Source organism: Dreissena polymorpha, chromosome 4, assembly GCF_020536995.1.
Source record: "Dreissena polymorpha isolate Duluth1 chromosome 4, UMN_Dpol_1.0, whole genome shotgun sequence".
NCBI lineage: Eukaryota > Metazoa > Mollusca > Bivalvia > Myida > Dreissenidae > Dreissena > Dreissena polymorpha.
In genome coordinates, this window is record NC_068358.1 from 40023779 (window position 1) to 40032059 (window position 8281).

At 36.4% G+C, this 8281-nt stretch overlaps 1 protein-coding gene across 5 annotated transcripts in view; it reads right to left on the bottom strand.

The window, feature by feature from the left end:
- The window catches only part of LOC127877715 (A disintegrin and metalloproteinase with thrombospondin motifs 7-like), a 150748-nt gene that overhangs the window by 81994 nt on the left and 60473 nt on the right, over positions 1-8281 (bottom strand). The window lies entirely within an intron of this gene.

Here is an 8281-nt window from a genome sequence, read left to right on the forward strand (position 1 = left end):
TGGATTGGATATAACAGTGGACTGAGATATTGTACAATTTCTGAGAATCATTAACTTTAAACTTTATTGAAACAATTTATCCTGCTTTTATTAACTGCTATGCCCATGGCATGTGTAAAGTAACCACGGAGGAAAAGTGTGCCAGTTGATAGGCTCAAACCCATGACGTCGGAACACTAGCACATGTCAATTGCTATAATTATGATAATTTATTTCAGAATGTCACGACCGACCGATGTTTTTTCGGGTTTGAAACTGCAGAGACTGAAGAGAAGCAGGAGAGTTGTGTGTTTTTATCTGTAACTGGACTGCAACAATCATGAAGGTGAAAAAGCCGCCGAGCAACCATTAGATAGCTGTTTACATGTAGAATGTTCAGTTGAAATTGTTGTCGACAATAATAATTATATGAGTGCAAAATATGTGACAACAAATATAGGACAACAACTGGCTACAAACGATATTTAGTTAGCCACATATTTGTAATATTGTTTTAGCTTGTAAAACATTTTTTGCATCAAAATTTAAAGTTTGTTGTAGATACCAATAACGTCGAAAAAACATAATTATAATTTTTGTTGTGTATTGTTATTATCTATAGATTTTGTTGAAGTCTGTCAAGGTCAATGCTTCTGAAATTATAGAGATTTACCTGTAGTTCAATAATGTTTGGAAATATGTAATTGATTATGTGCATGTGGGTAGACCGAATCATTTATCTGACACTCTTATGAAAATAGTGAAGCTGTACCGACAGTGGTATACAGTGTGCTACTTATTGAAATAATGTATTTGTCGAGTTCCATAATTATTTTCTTAAAACTGTTAGTAGACAGTGTTCATATCAATTAAAAATAAATCAACATAAATAGATGATATCCCTTATCTTGTCATGTTTGCAATGTACATAATTGTTACCATTTCAGACATCTTTTAATGTCGAATGACATAATTTTAAAATTAATGTTATGAACTATTAAATATTTTTATTAAAACGTTATCATTTCTCTATATATTTAATTGATTTAGAAAATATTTGAAACAAAGATTTGATTTGATTAAAAATAGAGTTTCACTACGTGGCAAAAGTCTATGATTTGAGGTGAAGTGTAACATTATTAAATTTGATTTGTATACAAAATGTTGAAATTTTGTAGTTATACGTTTAAAACTTGTTTGTCTATTACTTTAAAAGACACATTCTTGAAGTGTTTGTAAAGTAATGAAGTATGGTATAAACCATGCAATCATGTGAATGAACTAAAAACATTGTACTGAATATAATTGTTTATTACAGTATCAAATATAGTTCGTTCTATTCCGTGTTGAACAGTTTGGTCTCCTAATCTGGTAGTTGCAGGTTCAAACACTGACTTAACCTAATTAAGTTAGCTTCAATGTCTCTTTTTAGATTGACAGAATAAAATGTACACTATCATATTGTACTGCAATGTTATGCCTAGACGAGTGGTCTTCGATTCATCACATGTGTGGTGGCAGCGTATTGGCAAACAGCCCCTTGCGACTTCATTCGGTTTACTTATATCGGACCCTTGAGATTTGCGTTGCCGCTTTTCGCGCTTCGATGGTGAATCACATGCACATGCGCCGTCCGGTCGTCAGTCGGTCTGTCGTCCATCAGTCGTCCATCGTCGGTCGTTCGTCAGTCGGTCGTCGGTCGGCCGTCGGTCGTCCTCCGGAAGTGGTCCGTCGGTCGGCCATCCGGCGTCCTCCCTCGGTCGTCTGTCGGTCGTCACCCGTCCAAACATCGGTCTCCCGTTGGTCGTCCATCAGTCGCCCCACGGTCGGTCGTCGTCCATCGTCCGTCGGTCGGTCGACGGTCGGTCGTCGGTTGTCCGTTGGTCGTCCGTTGGTCGTCCGTCGGTCGTCCGTCGTGGTCCGTCAGTCGTCCAATGTCGGTCGGTCATCCCTCGGTCGGCCGTCGGTCGTCCTCCGGAAGAGGTCCGTCGGTCGTCCATCCGGCGTCCTCCGTCGGTCGTCAGTCGGTCGTCCCTCGTCCAAACATCGGTCTTCCGTGTGGTCGTCCATCAGTCGTCCCACGGTCGGTCGTCGTCCATCGTCCGTCGGTTGGTCGACGGTCGGTTGTCCGTTGGTCGTCCGTCGTCGTCCGTTGTCGTCGTCGTCGAAGTGGTTGTCGTAGTATATGTAGCAGTAGCAGTAGTAGTAGTAGTAGTAGTAGAAGTAGTAGTAGTAGTAGTAGTAGTAGTAGTAGTAGTAGTAGTGGCAGTGGTAGTAGTAGTAGTAGAAGTAGTAGTAGAAGAAGTAGTAGTAGTAGTAGTAGTAGTAGTAGTAGTAGTAGTAGTAGTAGTAGTAGTAGTAGTAGTAGTAGAAGTAGTAGTAGTAGTAGTAGTAGTAGTAGTAGTAGTAGTAGTAGTAGTAGTAGTAGTAGTAGTAGTAGTAATAGTCGTCGTCGGCGTCGTCGTCTTTTTCGTCGTCGTAGTAGTATTAGTAGTAGTAGTTGTAGTAGTAGTAGTAGTAGTAGTAGTAGTAGAAGTAGAAGTAGTAGTAGTAGTAGTAGTAGTAGTAGTAGTAGTAGTAGTAGTAGTAGTAGTAGTAGTAGTAGTAATAGTAGCAGCAACAACATCAGCAACAGTAGTAGTAGAAGTAATAGTAGTACTAATAATAGTATGTTATATCAAAGCCTTGCTTTTGGGACGTTTTCATTGGCTGATAAATTTTTGGGAACAAGATAGTATTTGATTGGCTGACTAACTCGTGGCCACGAGTTAGCTAAGTCGGGATCTCGAGATGACGAAATTTCTCTCCTCTTTTATTTTATGCATTCTGCCTTTATTTACTGCACCGTTCTTTTTTTAATTGCACTCCGCTTTCATTTAGTTTTGCTCTCCTCTTTTTTCTATCTTGTGGCCACGAGTTAGCTATGTCGTGGCCACGAGATAGAAAAAAGAGGAGTGTTTTTTCTATTTCGTGATCTCGAGATCCCGACTTAGCTAACTCGTGGCCACGAGAAAGAAAAAAGAGGAGTGCAATTTAAAAAAAGAGGAGTGAATGTCACCTCTATGCCACCGTAGAAATACCATAATGTTCTGTGAGCAATAGTATTTGGCAATATAACGCGGTTTTGTTGCCAATTTCACTTTCAATACTAGGCGCATCCTGCATTTTACCTTGTTTATTTTCCGATATTATCCGTTGCCGATTCGCGCATCGTCCGGAAAAGTACAAATGTTTCCAGTATTATCCGTATTGGTTAGGCACCGTGTCATCTAGATACAACTTCTGACCAAGTTTAGTGAAAATCGGATGAAATTTTCGGGACAGACAGACCGAACGACCGACAGACCGAACGACCGACAGACCGACCGACAAAGTGACTCCTATAAAAAGTAGCATGTCACGATACGTTATTTTATGTTTATAAATTCTCAAACATGAGTGTACGAGTTCTTTTGAAAATAGTACAAATGTAATGCAAATTTGTTAAGTATGTAATTTTTCGTGCAAATAATGGTAGTTATGTCATTACATTCCAAATTATGTAACTATATGTATTTAAATAAAATTCAGATATTTATTACTGCAATTCCTCGTGTTGCCTATTTGGCCCGATTGCTGTGTCAAAGTATATTGTAGAAATGATTTCTTATATTTTCTTTTACCTAACTGCCTTAAAGTATATCATGTGCATACTGTAAATATTATTATTACTAATTGGTTTCAAAAGCCCTATATTTTCAATCGATGAAACACTGTATACTAGAATGCGATACCCTTCTACGACATGCAATATTTATATGGTAATGACTACTTTTAAAATAAAGATCTACTTAAAACACATTTTGTGGGTGTTATAATTTACCTCTTATGTGGAATGACATGGCGTTAGTATTTCATGAAATTATTGTAACTGTTAGTTGTATGTTTAATATATGACACGACTGTAAATGAAAATACCAGTCATGACCTAAGTAATAGTCGACTATCAAACATTTTTTACAGTATCCACTAAAATATACTTGTTTGTGCGTCACTTGAACATCACTTTTTGTGAATACAATCGGCTATATACTGCATTATTACGCTCAAACCTTTGTAATATTTGATCGCAAATGAAATGATTAACAAATGAATATTCTTTATTCTCGATTTTGACTCTTAACTCGACCTTAATGTTATATGAAAGAGCAGAAATTCACCCAGGACTTCCAAAAGTTGATTGCTTTAATATACATGTACAGACAAAATGTTAAGATAAAATTGAAAACTGTACAACGACAATAATACTGACATCAAATATTTATTTCCATAAATAGTCTCCGATTTAGTTTTGAACCATGAATCTTTTGGATGGGAACACTGGATAAAAGTGCGCATCTTTAAAACATGCGCTTTTAAACAAAGAGCACATTTATATATTCGAACACATCTTTGAAAGATGATACATGTATAGAGCGTTTAGATTATACTTACAGTATAATCCAAAACCACGGCATATTTACGTGTTTAAACGTACGTGTTTATGACAGGATTCGTTTGATGTAACCGAAAACCAGACCACACATTTAAGATGCTCACTTTGAATGAAACATTTCCTTTGACGTTTCGGTACATTTGAAGCTTATTGTACTTGAGGAGCTTTAATAAAAAAAAAGAACATCCTGTCCCAGTTAATCAACTTAAGGCTACAAGATGCTATGGTTGCCAAAATCTTCAGTTGAAGCGTGCAAAATGATATTTTATGAAACCATAATGATTAACTATTGATCAACAACAATCATTCTGAAGGACCACCATTATCACAATTTATATATCTAAATAACTTATGAAGTTCTTACTTATTTAAGTTAACAAATTATTTGTCTTTTTGTTATTATCTAATCTACATGTATACACTATACATAATAACATAAATACATACAGTCCTGTAATTGTCTTACTCAACTTATTGATGCATTTTTATTTTATTCATACTTTATAATCATGTAATAATAGGTTCTTTATATCAGAGGCGTATTTAGGTGGGGGGCTAGTGGGCTAAAGCCCCCCCAGCTGGCTGGCTAGACACGATTTTTAATAAAAATGAGCCCCATACAGTTTCAATCCACTTGTGTATTTCCTGTCATATGTCCCTAATTAAGCCATAAACAGCTGTCGATTTGTGTGATTAGCCCCCAGGCATGTGTATAGACGATCTAACCTTCGTCAGCTAAAGTGCCCGCTTCATTGACTGTAAGTAATAAACTGCGCTATTTGATTGGCTGAAGAAGATACATTCAACTAATGAAATTCATCCATACATTTAGCTATAGATAAATGTTTACAAATGGCTGCCGCATGAGACTTGTGAAAAACAGTATTTCAATTTGTAGCAATTAAAGAGTTTAGACGAACACAATGGACAATCATAATTATTTTTTCGGTAATTTCTTTGATGAATTTAATGGTATTAGCTCTTTAGAGTGATAATCCCTTTGAGTAACAAGTTATTGCCAGTGAAATTCAAATGCACACTTAATGAATGGCAATTTTTTTTTTTTTACAAATCGGGCTAACTGCTTTGATGTTCATCCATACTTTTTAAAATTAAAAAAGACTTAAAAATGAAGAATTACTTTGCTATATGAAACTAAATCATTTTCTTAAAGCGTGTCAACATCGAGGCAGCAACACCCGAAATAAACTTCACAGAAACCTAACGACTCCCTTTGTTAACACTTTTGTGAACTAAATGGACACCCGATTCAGTGATTTGCAGACTAAGGAAGCCATGGGATTGAAGTTTACACCTGAACAAATGTGCGCCTCTCCTGTCAGTGCTAGTGACCTTGAATGGTTCATTGATGATCTCCCTTCCCCTCAGTCCCTCCCTGCTGAGTTGCACTTTATATGGCAGGCTAGGTGGAAAGGTGTACCCAACCCACCTACTACCCTTCAGGGCTCTGTTGCACATTGTGATTCCCAGCTGTACCCCATCATTTACACTGTTTTATCCATATCATGTGTGTTCCCTGTTACATCATGCGAGTGTGAAAGGAGTATCGGTGCCCAAGGACTTGTTAAGACAAAACTAAGATCATCAATGGGTCAGGACAGGTTGTCCGCTGTGTGCCTGCTTTCCATTCATAGGGACATGGACATAAACATTTTAATGTTGTACCTAAGTTGACCTAGTAGGATATCCAACAAGGTTAAATAGCAGGTCCACCCATCTAACTCTGTTAAAAAAGTTATGGATAAAGATAATGTCTCCCACCACTTTAGTGGTTTGAGAGACATTTGATTTACCCCTGTGTGTCTGTCTGTCCGTGTGTCTGTCACACTTGATGTGTGAACTCAAGTTCTTGTTTGTTTTACATGCACTTTTATCATGCAAAATGCTGATTAGATAACAGGAAATCGCATCATTTCAAGGTGCCATTTCAAAAAAAAAAATCGACGACGGAAGGGGACACCCCTCCCGCACCCTCCCATGTTGAGCCCCCCCTCTGAACATTTTCTGGATACGCCTCTGTTTATATAAAAAAATCTGATATACATGTAAATTGAATTATATAAAATTTCGTAATAATACGCGTATTTCATGCACTTAGAAAGAAAAGAAAAAACATGGGCAAATATTATTACACGCATGGAAATCGCTATGTGTTATTTAATTAGTTAAAAAGATAACACGTATTGTTAATTTCTAAGTTAAGCTTATCCACATTACGCTCAACTTCCTGCATATTCCGGTGCGTCAGGATATGTTACTTCATTCATAAACTCAGTTATACCTGTACCGTACTTAAATACTGGCAATACAATACTAAAACAATTAGAAATGATTTGAAAACTAGATATGAATGGTAATTACACTCTTCTTTTTACATCATAGAGACATACAGACGAGTGAGAACAGCCGACAAGTACATATATACTAAATATGGGCACTTACCTACTGGCAATAAATAACCATTTGTGCTAATGGCGTACAATAATTGTATACGAAAGAATCAAGAAGATTAAACGTAAATAAATGCATTAATTATTTTGTTTTGTTCATAACAATGTCTGCTGTGAAGTGAACCTGAAACGTATTGCCACCTTAAAATTGGGTAATGGAAATAACAACAGAAGTGGACTTTGAATATACATCAGTAGGTACCGTTGGTGAAATAAACAAAGGTTATATTTGTTTGGCTGAATCAATCGAAACAAGGGCACTACAGATACAGTTTATATGTTCGTATTTAACTAACAATACAACCGTTTGGTCTACTCCGTTATAGAGATATGAAGTATGCGATGTTCCATTGTATTGCAAAATCAGATCTTCTTTAGAAAATTTCATAATACCGACACACGAACGCTGATTAACAAAGGCGCAATACGTACAGTTTTCAATTTAATGGTTCGAGACAGGTGGCAAAGTGTCGCAATTGACAATTTTTAATATTTCTGTCAAGAAGCCTTTGTTATGAGAGTGATAGAGCGATGTCTTATTTGAAAGGCTGCTCTTAAAGAATACAAACTGACAGGTACCCGTTATTATGCCCTCCTTGAAAATTGAATAGAAGATAATAATGACAATACACATTAGACACTTTACCAACGCACGATTTAAGGAATCAATAAAACACCTGTGACAGAGAATAGAAGAAACTCTCGAGGATATACCATTAACCTTTCTGAAATAATCAATTTTTGTTACTGTTGACAGACTCAACCGTTATATCAGTAAACACACAAACTGAAACCAACAAAATTGTCAAGGAATCACTAAATCATGAATGCGATTTGCATAATAATGGGCCCATGTTGAAATACCCAGCAGTTTATACTAAAACAGCGTGTCGTAGAAAAGCGATTAGTTTGATAAAAACATTTGTTCAAAATTTATATTAACGTTATCGATTCCTCAAGAAAATCATGACCAATGGCATAACTCGAAATATTTATGTATCAATAATAGTTACACGAAAAGGAATAATCACGTTTCCGCCACCAGAATTAAAACATCGGAAGAAATGATCCAAACGCCTTCGCCTAAACCAATACACCATTTTAATTTATAAAGTGTCAATGTATTATCAGGTGACTTACCACAAGTGGTGAATACACGCAACATACATATTCCAAAGATGATGTTGATTCTAATAAACCGATGAACCCTCGTACATATCAATTTGAAGGATATTACGTCTAGACACATAGGAAGTTTCTTTTGATAGAACCAAACAATGTACAATGGGTGCGTGATCCACGTGGTGTTAATAGGTGTTTTATCTATAACGTTTTGTCTACATTTAATTATGTATGT